At 48.7% G+C, this 16,244-nt stretch overlaps 1 protein-coding gene across 1 annotated transcript in view; it reads right to left on the bottom strand.

The window, feature by feature from the left end:
- The window catches only part of PTDSS1 (phosphatidylserine synthase 1), a 125,087-nt gene that overhangs the window by 6,867 nt on the left and 101,976 nt on the right, over positions 1–16,244 (bottom strand). The window lies entirely within an intron of this gene.

Below are 16,244 nucleotides of genomic sequence, written 5' to 3'. Positions count from 1 at the left end.
TTCCCAAATCTTTTCCAACAGTACAACAAATCCAGATCAAGAGAGAGAGAGACAGGGTCAAGTCCCCTCATCCTCCTCCCTAAATGCTCCTGTTCGTCCTCCTCTCTCTCCCCCCCCCCCCACCACAATATAAATAAAACCCAGTCTTCCGTTCACTGTGAAACCTGAGCGGCCACTGGCTGCATGAAACCTCCTGCCACGGGCTCCAAGAAGTTTGTAGACACTTTTCTATAACATGTTAGTGCGGTGGGCATTTTCTGCCTTCTGTTTTCTGTTTCTCTTTTTCACGTCCTTTTTCCCTTCTCTCGCTCTTTGTCTTTCTCTCATGCACTCTCTCTGCCCCCCCCTGTCCTTGGAAACTTGTGAATAAAAAAAAAAAAGGAAAAGCATTGGAATGATATATCTATGGGTTTTAAACACCCCCCCTCCACTCTTTGGCTAAGTGCAGCTGTGATGTCATCCCCCTCCCTCCTGCCCCTCTGTGGTTCTGCTCCCAGCCCGGCCTGGAATGGTCCCTCCTCCCCAACTGCTGCGACTGGCTAGCCATGATCCATTAAACGTCGACCTTGTGGGGTTGGAGGGGTTGTGGCGGCGGCGTGGTGGGTGTAGGGACGCATGCGCAGAACAGCGCATGCACGGCATGTCGGGAGAGACCGTTCTCCCACTTTCGTCAGGGTCGATCTGGTCCTGCCTCTAACCACATCAGGAGAGACCTATGATGTGACGCATGCGCGGCACGTCGGTCAGTGCTCATTTATATAGTAGGATATCATATCTCCCCTCAGCTATCTTTATTCCAAGATGAACAGCCTAAGCAGTTTCAGCCTTTCCTCATAGGGAAGTTGTCCCATTCCCTTTATCATTTTCGTCGCCCTTCTCTGTACCTTTTCTAATTCCACTATATCTTTTTTGAGATGCGGTGACCAGAATTGCACACAATATTCATGGTGCAGTTGCACCATGGAGCAATACAAAGACATTATAACATCCTCCTAACGTGGAACCTTGAATCACGTAGCTATAGTTCGGGCTCCTCTTTCCCACATGCATCACTTTGCACTTGCACACATTAAACATCACCTGCCATTTGGATGCCCAGTCTTCCAGTCTCGTAAGGTCATCTTGCAATTTTTCACAATCCTCTTGCGATTTAACAACTTTGAATAACTTTGTGTCGTCAGCAAATTTAATTACCACACTAGTTATTCCCATATCTGGATCATTTATAAATATATTAAAAAGCAGCGGTCCCAACACAGACGCCTGCGGAACCCCATTATCTACCCTTCTCCATTGATAATACTGACCATTTAACCCTACTCTCTGTTTTCTTTTAACCAGTTTTTAATCCACAATAGAACACTACCTCCTATCCCATGACTTTCCAGTTTCCTCTGGAGTCTTTCATGAGGTACTTTGTCAAATGCCTTTTGAAAATCCAGATACACAATATCGACCGGCTCACCTTTATCCATGTTTGTTCACCCTTTCAAAAGAAATGTAGTAGATTGGTGAGGCAAAATTTTCCTTCACTAAATTCATATTGGCTTTGTCTCATTAATCCATGCTTTTGAATATGCTCGGTAATTTTGTTCTTTATAATAATCTCTACTATTTTGCCCAGCACCGACGACAGGCTCACCGGTCGGTAATTTCCCAGATCACCTCTGGAACCCTTTTTAAAAATTGGTGTTACATTGGCCACCCTACAATCTTCTGGTACCATGCTTTATTTTAAAGATAAAATTACATATTACTAATAGTTCTAAAAGTTCATTTTTCAATTCTATCAATACTCTGGGATGTATACCATCTGGTCCTGGCAATTTGCTATTCTTCAATTTATCATTGCCCCATTACATCTTCCAGGTTTACAGAGATTTGATTCAGTTTCTCTGACTCGTGAGTATTGAATACCATTTCTGGCACCAGTATCTCTCCCACTTCTTCCGAAGCAAAGAATTCATTTAATCTCTCCACTATGGCCTTGTCTTCCCTGAGTGCCCCTTTTACCCCTCGGTCATCTACTGGTCCAACCGATTCTTTTGCCGGCTTCTTGATTTTAATATACCTAAAAAAGTTTTTTACTATGCATTTTTGCCTCCAACACAATCTTCTTTTCAAAGTCCCTCTTTGCCTTCCTTATCAGCACTTTGCATTTGATTTGCCATTCTTTATTTAGTTTCCTATTATTTTCAGTTGGATCCTTCTTCCATGTTCTGAAAGATTTTCTTTTAGCTCTAATAGCTTCTTTCACCTCACTTTTTAACCATGCCAGCTGATCCACACTTGATGTAAACTTTTGATCTTTGCAGCTGGCTCCTCTAAGTTTTTTTTTCACTGTTCTTCTCATTTTATCATAGTCTCCTTTTCGAAAATTAAATGCTAACGTATCGGATTTCATGTGTGTACTTACTCCAGAGCTTATATCAAATCTGATCATTTTATGATCACTTATCAAGAAGCCCTAGCACCATTACCTCCTGCACCAAATCATTCGCTCCACTAAGGACTAGATTAAGGACTAAAGAGAGAACTTCCGATAAATACACCATGACTCAAATGTCTTCCAAACCCCCTTAGGTACGCTACAGAGGTGGAAGATTTCCTGGACCGCATCAACTCAGAAATTTCCTCTCAAGGGCTAGGTCATAAGCCAGATGGGATCCAGACTGTCTCAGTAAGGGGACAGGCTCCACCACCAGAAGTCAGATTAGGTCTGTACACTATGGCAATGTTGGCCAATTTGGTAACACATGTAGAAATACACACACAAGAAACAACAAAAGGGGTGCAGTGCAATTCTGTGCAGTTTTTTTGCCACCAGGGGCCAAGGAGGAAACATGTACAGAAGAGCCTAAGGAGACCAAGTTTGCATCAACACATCAATCCCTCCTGAGCCCTTTGCAGACCTGTGGCTGAAGAAACAAGGACACTTCATGTTGTCTGAAGAAGCCATCACATCAAAGTCCAGCTTCCCTTAGCGATCCAGAATGAGCTGGAAGGCTGCCTCACTCAAGGCCTATTTCCCCGGGCCCAAATCTAAGTGGCTGAAAAAATCCGCCTGGACCACTGTCAATTCCAGTGATGGCAATCACCGAGAACACCTACGAAATGGTGCTATGCCCAACTACAGAACCAATCTCCTATGCCACCACCTCGTTCCTGGTGCCACCCAGCTTGTAAACATAAGCCACTGCAAACACATTGTACAAGAAAGCCTGTTTTGCTTTTCCCTAAATAATGGGGAGGAAACCCTGTAATGCCAAGTGAATCTCCCTAGGCTCTAGATGGTTGATGGACCAGGAGGCCTCCTCCGCTGACCAAGTACCAGCATAATGACTGACAAAGGCCCCCCCCCCAGTCCCCAAGGCTGGCATTGGTGGTGGCCACTGTCCATTGTCCTTGAGAAGTTGAGCCAAGCGATCCCACTAGTCCAGCTCCCGCTTGAGGGAATGCAACAGTGAGAGGTGGACCTCAAAAATTCTGTGACTGGTGACTCCAATGGGACAAAGCACCTGCTGAAAGGGATGGCCATCAACCACAGCAATTGCAGGTTGTTCTATGCCATGGGGTCTGCCTGGGCGCAAAAGTTCCACTTACAAGCCTACAATATGGAAGCTGTCTCCTGAGTCAAACAGACATGCCCCTATCTTGGTGAGGAAGTGCACCTCCAAGTACTCCAAACTTTGGGTTGGCTTGGTAGCTTCTTTGCATAGTTGACCACCCAGCCTAGGCCCACCAGGAGCTGAACAACCCAGGGGATGTTGGCGCCTGAGAGTCCTGCTCTGAATTGGCCTGGATAGCCAGTCATCCAGGTACGGATTGGCCTGTACCCCCCTCATGCAGAGAAAGGCAGCAATGATCACCATAATCTTGGAAAAGGTCCACAACACCATGATCAGCTCAAACAAAAGGGCCCTAAACTGGAAGTGCCTGCCCAACACCGCCTGTGATATGGACAAATGAGGATATGAAAGTAGGCCTCAAAGTCCAGGGAGGAAAGAAACTCTCCTGGATGAGCAGAAGCAATTACCGAGTGAAGAGTCGCTACGTGAAAGTGCACCCAACAAGGCTGCATTGACCCCCTTGAGGTCTACAGTGGGAAGGAAGGAAGGAGCTTCTCTTCTTTGAGATCACAAAATAAATGGAGGACTGCCCCCCCATCCATGGTCCTCCACTGGAATCTTCTCCACTGCTCCGAGCTGGATGAGGAAAGCTAGACATTCTTCTACCACTCTGTGTTTGAGAAGGCAGCCACAGGGGGATACCATAAAGGCACTGGAAAAAGGGCACGTGAAGTCCAAGGCACAGCTGTTATGGACAACCTCCAGAACCCACTGATCTGAGGTAATAACAGTCTGAGATAGAGGCCAAGCCAACCTCACACCTGCAATAGTCCAGGAAGGACTTCTGGAATCTCACTGGGGCCCTTTCTAAGCAACATTACTGGGGGCAGGAGGGCCTGCCACCATCTCTAGGCTGTTTGGCCCCCTGAAAGGGCTGCTCTTACTGACCTTTAGCAATAGAACCCCCCCAAAGAGGGCTTCTTACAGTGGAAATGGCCACTGTCACGGGAGTGACCCTGGCCCCCAGCAACCCAGGAGGGTCCCCATGCTTGTCCTCAGGCAGCAAGTAAAACCGGGCCTCACCAAGGTCCCTGACCAGCTTTTCAAGGTCCTCCCCAAAGGACAGCCTGCAAAGTCAGTCCTTGAAAGCCTCATCAGCCACCCACAGGCTGCCAAGCTCCAACACATAAGGACTAGAACATAAGGCAAGTCCACTAAGAAGGCTGCCCCAGATTTCAGCAGGGTGGACTCCGAGGATGGCGACAGCTGCTGTATCCACTGGAGCAGCGCCCTAGCCATGTAACCCCCCACAAATAACTTCCTGGACTTCCTGAGCAGCAAAGGTGCAACTCTGCTTCAGGAACCCATATATCTTCTGATCTTGGGGGTCCTTAAGTGCAGTGCTACTCTCCACCAAACAGTCGCCTTCTCGGTCATAGACCTGACGGGGGAGAATAAAGTCTGTTAATATCCTCCCAGGGAAGCGGGTAGATGGCCTATGAGAGAGGGATCTCACACTCTTTCAAGACCATCTCTGAAAGGACCCATGGAGCAGAAAGATCTTCAATGGCTTGCAGTAGCCTGCAAGGATGGGATGACCCCTCTGGTCTCCACAAGGGTTGGGGGGGGGGGGGGGAGAGAATAAACAACTGGAGGACTTCTGACACACCACTGAAGAATCCTTGTCGTCCTTGGCCCCAGCATCTCCTCTGCCCAGTCCGGGTCCCCAAAGGGGGGGGGGGAAGCTTTAGAAGCTCTTCTGAACTACTAGAGGTGCAGTGGAGGTGGAGATGGAAGGTGAAGCCATGGGGCAGCACCCTGAGGGCCACTCTCAGGCTCATGTTTGGAAAATCAGGTTTGTGCCAAGACCTTCTGAGATGGTCACAAGGAGAAAGGTGTCAAAATCCTATCCAGGGCCCCCAGGGGCCAATCTAAGTGAGTGGGATATGGGGACCTATCCCCCGTTCCCCACCCCAAGATGAGGCTCCCACAGACTGCTCTACAAATGGAAGCCATGAAGTCAGGATCCAACATAGCCGTGGCTCTTGCCAAAAATCACAAGAGAGGCTACACTACTGCAGGAGCTAGCTACGGCTGACAACTGGAAGCCACTGAAAGAACCACAGTGGTGCGCAGGCATGCTGCAGCCTTCCCCCACACCGCCTGACGTGGATGGAAGTATCCCCCGCTCGACAGCCCAAGGCAACAGACCCAAACTGGCCTCCCTCCAGAGTTCAGCCTATAAGCAGTTTTACTTTTCCATTAACAGTCCAACAGCTATTATGGCCCTTCTTCCTCCTTTTTTTTTTTTTAAACATCCGGGGGGGGGGGGGGGGGGGGGGGGTTCAGGCGTACCAGGCAACAAGCCCGTAGGCAAAATATCTGAGCATAGGTGGTAAAAACAACCCCCCTTCCCCCAGCTCAACCAGGTAGCAGCTCGTGGATCGAACCTGGGAGAAAAAGTGAGCCCAAGAACTCGACCAAATATTGGCCACGGTCTGGGGGAGCAGGCTGAAAAATAACAAAAAGGCAATACTAGCTTTACCAGTCCAAGGGCTAGGCTTACAGTCAGATCTGCTGGAGGCAGAGAAATACGGGACCATCTGCTGGAGGTACAGAAATATGACTAGCTCCAGGTTGCACCTGCTATATCAGTGAGTCCTGAAAATAGTCTGTTTTTCTCTACCTCTGTCTGCTGGTCAGGGGATATAATCCTCTGCTGTGGACTGGTCTAGCTTGACGATAAGGAACAGTATTCTAAATCAAATTCTGGATATTATGCAGTAAGGGAGCTCCAAATGGAAAGAATGGAAAGATTACTTATGTATTCATCTTGTAAAATGGACACAAGTTTGAGCACACAAGAGGGGCATATGGGAAGCATGCACTATGTACACTCCTCCTTCAAGTCAAGCCTCATAAAGCAAAGACAAGAACAGCTCACAAGGAGTGCTGTGACAGATGCAGTTCATTTTGTCTTCATTAAGTGCCTTTCAGCTACCTTGCTTTGTCTCACAAGGGTTACGGGTTACCAGTGTAGTAAAGAAGTCAGTTCAAGAGCAGATAGTGATACAGGACAACATGAACATGGCTGAAGTGAAGAGTGCTTCCTTAGCCCCTAGGGTTCAACACTACCATCCAGGACAAAAGTGCTTGCAATGAATTTTTAGCACACACCAGGGCCCTGTTAACACCTATGCCATAATTTAATAAAGAATAAAACTGCTTCTTGGCCTCAGTTTATTTAAGATCAATGTTGGGCCAGCAGTCAAAGGTAAGCACTTCTTGGTTTTGTGGCCATGATTAAAAACCTGTACAATATGAAAGTATTAACATCCTGTCAGCTGACTCCATCAGGGGAAAACTTGTACTGTTAAAAAAAAAAATTTAAGTTAACCCCAATAAATTCACAATCACAAAAGAGTGCTTGGGAATTAAAAATTAAGTTTTATGGAGGTAAGATATGGCTCATTCTGACTGATTCACCATTAGGATGGGTTGTTAAATGTCTATCATAACTGTATGACTTACTCTCCCCCTTGCAAAGATAGAATGCAGAACTCACTGGGCTGCAGGACAATTTTGATGGGTACAGAAAGTATGGAGGGAGGGGGAGAGGGAACTTCTTTAGGGCCCTACCTAATTACCTACACAGTGTCCTATTTTCCACAGTACTCCTCTCTTCAATGAGGATGTTTTTGGAAATAACGCCATGCACACACTTTACTGAACAAAGTCGGAACAGCTAATTTTACAGCACATTCTTGAACTAAATTCTGCACAATATTTACAGCTATTTCAAGATGTTTTAGATAAACACCCTCATGCTTCTCCTAGGCAGACTCTCTCACTCTCACAAATTTAGAGCTCCTCTCAGACAAACTGCTTCAAACAATTCCTGTACCATTAGGCTCCTCAGTAGATACAATGAGGCAGGAATGTGTTTCTGTGGAAAAGACTCCAGTCTCAGCCTCTCCTGGCAGACCTAGATCCTTCCGGCCTGGTGCTCACAAATTCCCTTCCCTGAGTGGAAAATGATACCCCTTCTTGCTAACAGCTACGGGTATTCCTCATTTTCCTTTGTCATAACTGTGCTAGTCCTTAGGGGCCTACCTTCTATAAGGCCTCAGTGAATACACCTGTAATAACTCAGGTTGGCAGGTATTAAAAAAGAAAAAGTAAAAAGACCCTTCCCCTGCAAAACTTGGGCCTTGGATAAGTTAAGGAGCCCCCTAACTGCTCCCCTAGGTACATCCCAGTTGGGATTCTGGCTAGAACAGTCTTCAGGCCCTTACTCCTGTACTACACCATGGGTACTTCCACCCCTGACAAGGTACATCAGACAAGATACGCCTCATCCTGAAAGGGCTTTAGTGACACCTGGGTCATGTATTTATGGGCTTTGCCAGCACCTCCAGAAAGGAGGCTTCTTTCTAGACAGTTTATCAGAGCTCATGCTATTCCTCCTGTTATAACAAAGGTGGTATGGAATTTTGGTGTGGGTTAGACGTTCTTAAGACCCCCTACAAATACACATAGTATTATAGAATTATTCCTGACATCCATCGAGAAGGCTTTCAACTGCAATATGAACCCAGATACTGGACATGTACCATGCAATAAAGCGAATGCTACATACCTGTAGAAGGTATTCTCCGAGGACAGCAGGCTGATTGTTCTCACTGATGGGTGACGTCCACGGCAGCCCCTCCAATCGGAAACTTAGTCCTCGCGCGCCCATGCGCACCGCGCATGCGCGGCCGTCTTCCCACCCGAACCGGCTCATGTTCGTCAGTCCCGTATGTAGCAAGACAAAGACAAGGGAAGACACAACTCCAAAGGGGAGGCGGGCGGGTTTGTGAGAACAATCAGCCTGCTGTCCTCGGAGAATACCTTCTACAGGTATGTAGCATTCGCTTTCTCCGAGGACAAGCAGGCTGCTTGTTCTCACTGATGGGGTATCCCTAGCCCCCAGGCTCACTCAAAACAACAACCATGGTCAATTGGGCCTCGCAACGGCGAGGACATAACTGAGATTGACCTAACAATTATCCAACTAACTGAGAGTGTAGCCTGGAACAGAATAAAAATGGGCCTGGGGGGTGGAGTTGGATTCTAAACCCGAACAGATTCTGAAGCACTGACTGCCCGAACTGACTGTAGCGTCGGGTATCCTGCTGCAGGCAGTAATGAGATGTGAATGTGTGGACAGATGACCACGTCGCAGCTTTGCAAATCTCTTCAATGGTGGCTGACTTCAAGTGGGCTACCGACGCTGCCATGGCTCTAACATTATGAGCCGTGACATGACCCTCAAGAGCCAGCCCAGCCTGGGCGTAAGTGAAGGAAATGCAATCTGCTAGCCAATTGGATATGGTGCGTTTCCCCACAGCCACTCCCCTCCAGTTGGGATCAAAAGAAACAAACAATTGGGCGGACTGTCTGTTGGGCTGTGTCCGCTCCAGATAGAAGGCCAATGCTCTCTTGCAGTCCAATGTGTGCAGCTGATGTTCAGCAGGGCAAGAATGAGGATGGGGAAAGAATGTTGGCAAGACAATTGACTGGTTCAGATGGAACTCTGACACAACCTTTGGCAAGAACTTAGGGTGAGTGCGGAGGACTACTCTGTTATGATGAAATTTGGTGTAAGGGGCCTGGGCTACCAGGGCCTGAAGCTCACTGACTCTATGAGCTGAAGTAACTGCCACCAAGAAAATGACCTTCCAGGTCAAGTACTTCAGATGGCAGGAGTTCAGTGGCTCAAAAGGGTGGTTCAGCTGGGTGAGAATGACATTGAGATCCCATGACACTGTAGGAGGTTTGACGGGGGGCTTTGACAAAAGCAAACCTCTCATGAAGCGAACAACTAAAGGCTGTCCTGAGATCGGCTTACCTTCCACACGGTAATGGTATGCACTGATCGCACTAAGGTGAACCCTTACAGAGTTGGTCTTGAGACCAGACTCAGACAAGTGCAGAAGGTATTCAAGCAGGGTCTGTGTAGGACAAGAGCGAGGATCTAGTGCCTTGCTGTCACACCAGACGGCAAACCTCCTCCATAGAAAGAAGTAACTCCTCTTAGTGGAATCTTTCCTGGAAAAAAGCAAGATGCGGGAGACACCCTCTGACAGACCCAAAGAGGCAAAGTCTACGCTCTCAACATCCAGGCCGTGAGAGCCAGAGACTGGAGGTTGGGATGCAGAAGCGCCCCTTCGTCCTGTGTGATGAGGGTCGGAAAACACTCCAATCTCCACGGTTCTTCGGAGGATAACTCCAGAAGAAGAGGGAACCAGATCTGACGCGGCCAAAAGGGAGCAATCAGAATCATGGTGCCTCGGTCTTGCTTGAGTTTCAACAAAGTCTTCCCGACCAGAGGTATGGGAGGATAAGCATACAGCAGACCTTCCCCCCAGTCCAGGAGGAAGGCATCCGATGCCAATCTGCCGTGGGCCTGAAGCCTGGAACAGAACTGAGGGACTTTGTGGTTGGCTCGAGATGCAAAGAGATCTACCAAGGGGGTGCCCCACACTTGGAAGATCTGGCGCACCACTCTGGAGTTGAGCGACCACTCGTGAGGTTGCATAATCCTGCTCAACCTGTCGGCCAGACTGTTGTTTATGCCTGCCAGGTATGTGGCCTGGAGCACCATGCCGTGACGGCGAGCCCAGAGCCACATGCTGACGGCTTCCTGACACAGGGGGCGAGATCCGGTGCCCCCCTGCTTCTTGATGTAATACATGGCAACCTGGTTGTCTGTCTGAATTTGGATAATTTGGTGGGACAGCCAATCTCTGAAAGCCTTCAGAGCGTTCCAGACCGCTCGTAACTCCAGAAGATTGATCTGCAGATCGCGTTCCTGGAGGGACCAGCTTCCCTGGGTGTAAAGCCCATCGACATGAGCTCCCCACCCCAGGAGAGACACATCCGTAGTCAGCACTTTTTGTGGCTGAGGAATTTGGAAAGAACGTCCCAGAGTCAAATAGGAGCAAATCGTCCACCAATACAGGGAGTTGAGAAAACTCATGGACAGGTGGATCACGTCTTCTAGATCCCCAGCAGCCTGAAACCACTGGGAAGCTAGGGTCCATTGAGCAGATCGCATGTGAAGGCGGGCCATGGGAGTCACATGAACTGTGGAGGCCATGTGGCCCAGCAATCTCAACATCTGTCGAGCTGTGATCTGCTGGGATGCTCGCACCCGCGAGACGAGGGACAAGTTGTTGGCTCTCGTCTCTGGGAGATAGGCACGAGCCGTCCGAGGATCCAGCAGAGCTCCTATGAATTCGAGTCTCTGTACTGGGAGAAGATGGGACTTTGGGTAATTTATCACAAACCCCAGTAGCTCCAGGAGGCGAATAGTCATCTGCATGGACCGTAGAGCTCCTGCCTCGGATGTGTTCTTCACCAGTCAATCGTCGAGATATGGGAATACATGCACTCCCAGCCTGCGAAGCGCCGCTGCTACGACAGCCAAGCACTTCATGAACACTCTGGGCGCAGAGGCGAGCCCAAAGGGTAGCACACAGTACTGGAAGTGACGTGTGCCCAGCTGAAATCGCAGATACTGTCTGTGAGCTGGCAGTATCGGGATGTGCATGTAGGCGTCCTTCAAGTCCAGAGAGCATAGCCAGTCGTTTTCCTAAATCATGGGAAGAAGGGTGCCCAGGGAAAGCATCCTGAACTTTTCCTTGACCAGATATTTGTTCAGGGCCCTTAGGTCTAGGATGGGACGCATCCCCCCTGTTTTCTTTTCCACAAGGAAGTACCTGGAATAGAATCCCAGCCCTTCTTGCCCGGATGGCACGGGCTCAACCGCATTGGCGCTGAGAAGGGCGGAGAGTTCCTCTGCAAGTACCTGCTTGTGCTGGAAGCTGTAAGACTGAGCTCCCGGTGGACAATTTGTAGGCCAAATTGAGGGTGTATCCTTGCCAGACTATTTGAAGAACCCACTGATCGGAGTTTATGAGAGGCCACCTTTGGTGAAAAACTTTCAACCTCCCTCCGACCGGCAGATCACCCGGCACTGACACGTTGATGTCGGCTATGCTCTGCTGGAGCCAGTCAAAAGCTCGCCCCTTGCTTTTGCTGGGGAGCCGAGGGGCCTTGCTGAGGCGCACGCTGCTGACGAGAGCGCGCGCGCTGGGGCTTAGCCTGGGCCGCAGGCTGTCGAGAAGGAGGATTGTACCTACGCTTACCAGAAGAGTAGGGAACAGTCTTCCTTCTCCCATAAAAACGTCTACCTGTGGAGGTAGAAGCTGAAGGCTGCCGGCGGGAGAACTTGTCGAAAGCGGTATCCCGCTGGTGGAGCTGCTCTACCACCTGTTCGACCTTCTCTCCAAAAATATTGTCCGCATGGCAAGGCGAGTCCGCAATCCGCTGCTGGATCCTATTCTCCAGGTCGGAGGAACGCAGCCATGAGAGTCTGCGCATCACCACACCTTGAGCAGCGGCCCTGGACACAACATCAAAGGTGTCATACACCCCTCTGGCCAGGAATTTTCTGCACGCCTTCAGCTGCCTGACCACCTCCTGAAATGGCTTGGCTTGCTCAGGAGGGAGCTTGTCCACCAAGCCCGCCAACTGCCGCACATTGTTCCGCATGTGTATGCTCGTGTAGAGCTGGTAAGACTGAATTTTGGCCACGAGCATAGAGGAATGGTAGGCCTTCCTCCCAAAGGAGTCTAAGGTTCTAGAGTCTTTGCCCGGGGGCACCGAAACATGCTCCCTAGAACTCTTAGCCTTCTTTAGGGCCAAATCCACAACTCCAGAGTCATGAGGCAACTGAGTGCGCATCAGCTCTGGGTCCCCATGGATCCGGTACTGGGACTCGATCTTCTTGGGAATGTGGGGATTACTTAAAAGCTTGGTCCAGTTCGCCAGCAATGTCTTTTTGAGGACATGATGCATGGGTACTGTGGACGCTTCCTTAGGTGGAGAAGGATAGTCCAGGAGCTCAAACATTTCAGCCCTGGGCTCGTCCTCCACAACCACCGTGAAGGGGATGGCCGTAGACATCTCCCGGACAAAGGCCGCAAAAGACAGACTCTCGGGAGGAGAAAGCTGCCTTTCAGGGGAGGGAGTGGGATCAGAAGGAAGGCCATCAGACTCCTCGTCAGAGAAATATCTGATGTCCTCCTCCTCCCACGAGGCCTCACCATCGGTATCAGACACAAGTTCACGAACCTGTGTCTGAAGCCGTGCCCGGCTCGACTCCGTGGAACCACGGCCACGGTGGGAGCGTCGAGAGGTAGACTCCCTCGCCCGCACCGGCGAAGCTCCCTCCGCCGACGGGGAGCCTTCCTGGGAGGCGACCGCAGTCGGTACCGATGTCGGAGACCTCAACCCGGGCAAGGGGCCAGCCGGCGCCTCACTCGACGGTACCGGTGGCGCAAGCACCCCCGGTACCGGAGGGGAAGGGCGCAACAGCTCTCCCAGGATCTCTGGGAGAACGGCCCGGAGACTCTCGTGCAGAGCGGCTGTGGAGAAAGACATGGAAGCCGATGCAGGTGTCGAAGTCAGAGTCTGTTCCGGGCGTGGAGGCTGTTCCGGGCTGTCCAAGGTGGAGCGCATCGACTCCTCCTGAACAGACTCCCTCGGCGACCCAGAGCTCTCGGTACCGATGCGGGAAGGTGACCGGTGTCGATGCTTCTTTGACTTTTTCAAACGAAGCATGTCACCGGAGCTTCCCGGTACCGACGAGGAGGACGTAGAATCCAGCCGTTGCTTCCTCGGGGCCGAGGCAGGTCGGTCTCGGGGGGGCTGTACCACAGGAGCCCTCAGGGTAGGGGGAGACCCACCCGAAGGCTCACCGCCACCAGCAGGGGAATGGACAGCCCTCACCTGCACTCCAGTCGAAGCACCACCGTCCGACGACAACAGCACTAGTGGAGGTCCCGGTACCACCGACGCCGACGCAGCCTTCCGATGTCTCGGCCCCGACGATGCAGAGGGTCGATGCCTCGATGCAATCGATACAGTCGCGGCCGAGGGCGGAGGTCTTGATGCTGTCGACGTCGACGCACTCGATACTCCCAGTGCCGATGCCGACAAAGAGCCCGAGAACAAAACGTTCCACTGGGCTAATCTCGCTACCTGAGTCCTTTTCTGTAAAAGGGCGCAAAGACTACAGGCCTGTGGGCGGTGCCCAGCCCCCAGACACTGAAGACACGACGCATGCCTGTCAGTGAGCGAGATTACCCGGGCGCACTGGGTGCACTTCTTGAAGCCGCTGGGCGACTTCGATGACATGGGCGGAAAAATCACGCCGGCGAAATCAAAACTCGTAATTGCGGTAAGGCACCAAAAAGAGGGGGAGAAAAAAACTCGACCCGAGGCCTCAAAAGGGCCTACCCCGAAAACGAAAGAAAACTTAACGGAGCCAAAAACTAGAAATACGGGAAAAGGAAAAGACCGAAAGGTCCTTTTCCGAAATCCCTCTTTTTTTTTTTTTAAAGCGAAAAGTCAAAAGACGCGCGAGGGTCGACTTAAGGGGCGCGAACGGCGTAAACACGACCGTACCGAGCGCGGACAAAAGAAGACTGATGAACACGAGCCGGTTCGGGCGGGAAGACGGCCGCGCATGCGCGGTGCGCATGGGCGCACGAGGACTAGCAAAAGCCTTTGCTAGTGAAGTTTCCGATTGGAGGGGCTGCCGTGGACGTCACACATCAGTGAGAACAAGCAGCCTGCTTGTCCTCGGAGAAAGGTACTAATGGTCTCGCAGAGTTGATATAATAGTTCTTACTGAATCATCTTCTTTTATTTTAATATTGCTGCTTCCCATACTAGTGGGTGAAGCAATTACAATTAGATACTATGAGCAGTATGATTAACTTGACCTATACGAGTGTACCACCTGCTGGTCAGACTGAAATAATGTTATTTTACTGGCTAGAAAACCCTCCCTTAACTCTAGGCAGAGCTGAACAAAAATAGGGCACTTAAAACATGACAAACAAGGGGAGATATGGAAACACAGCTGAAATATTTAAGAGGACCTTACAAAGATTTCTGTAATGGATTTGTTTACATCACGTGGTACCAAAAACATGTGCTCAGACCAATAAACTGCCTCATATCATGCTGTTAGATTGATATTAAATTGGGGACATCTTAGCACATTAAAGCCCCCTACTTGATCTTATAGAAAGACCCGTTATTTTAAAGAAATATTACTGCTGCCAACACCAATCAAAGCAGTAATCACATACAAAATAAATTATCCAGTCAAGAATGTTATTGAATATAACCAGTACTTATCTTCATATGTGGTGATGTATTCATCTAATAGCTGGCAGTAGCTCCTCTTCTTAATAACTAATACATCTCACTCAGAGTCCTTGAAACAAAAAATCTCACAAAAAGTGTGAAGAAAAGTCAACCCGTTGTGTAACACATACAAAGATCCAAAACATTTAATGGCATTCTCCGACTTACATGTAAGTTTCGCAGAAAACTGCTTCTTCAGGAAGAATGCCTAATTTTATCTATAATAATAAACCATACAAAACATGACAGATTTCACAAAAAGCTTTCTAAAGCATTTTTCTCTCATATCAAACAACTCCAAAAATAACATTAACGGTACATACCCATTGGGTTATCATTCCAAGTCAAATTCTCATGAGGCGATCCAACAATGGTCAAAAAACACCAAGACAGCTCTCCCTCAAATAAGTAAGCACATTAACATGTACGCTATGCAATGATGAAACTACTTAAAGTGGTCAATAAAATGGCAAGACAGGATAAACACAAAAACTTTTTAAAAGTTTGCATTTTTGCTCATAATGAAGACCATTCTACTTCTCGGTTCAAACCTCTAGGGCATACCATATCCCCTCATAAAAATAAAATACCGTTCTTTGCGCAACAAAACCCTTGAGATATCTTCTCCCCTAGGCAAGATCACCCGCATTAAAACTATAAATATGACATCCTGAGGAGTGTGTTTGAATTGTAACCAATGCTCCACCAACAGAGCAATAAGTCTACCATTCCTAATACTGCTAAGATGTTCCCCTATTCAAACTTTAATGGACCTATGTATTTGACCTATATAGTACAATCCACATGGACATATAATACAATAAATTACCTGAGTCAATCTATAATCCGTATAATTACGTAGCTTATATTGTCCTGCTCCATGAGATTTAATAACAACATCAGACCCAATTGCTAAAGAACAACAAACACATTGACCAAATTTAAAGTGTCCAACCAGACCAATGTCCTGAACATTTACAACACAAGGATACAAAAAAATTTATCTCACATTCTGGGTCCTATGGTAAGCAAACTTTGCCTGCACTTGAAAGGCCGGATGTATTAATAAAACTGTCCAATGTCTATTGATGATATCCCTTTAATGTGCTATGATGGCCCCAATTTAATATCGATCTCATGACATGATTGATGTGAGGCGGTTTATTAGTCTGAGCACATTTTTCACAATTACATAGTAACATAAGTGACGGCAGATAAAGACCTGAACGGTCCATCCAGTCTGCCCAATAGTCACACTGATTAACAACTCAAAATGTCAACAATGAAAATGACATTGTATACTTTATCATGGTTTTTCTTTGGTGTTTCTGGGATACAGACCGTAGAAGTCCACCCAGGTCTGTCCTTATGTTCCAAATACTGGAGTTGCCATCAAAGCCCACTGCA

The sequence above is a fragment of the Microcaecilia unicolor genome, chromosome 1, assembly GCF_901765095.1.
Source record: "Microcaecilia unicolor chromosome 1, aMicUni1.1, whole genome shotgun sequence".
Lineage (NCBI taxonomy): Eukaryota > Metazoa > Chordata > Amphibia > Gymnophiona > Siphonopidae > Microcaecilia > Microcaecilia unicolor.
This window is presented reverse-complemented; position numbering and strand designations above follow the sequence as displayed.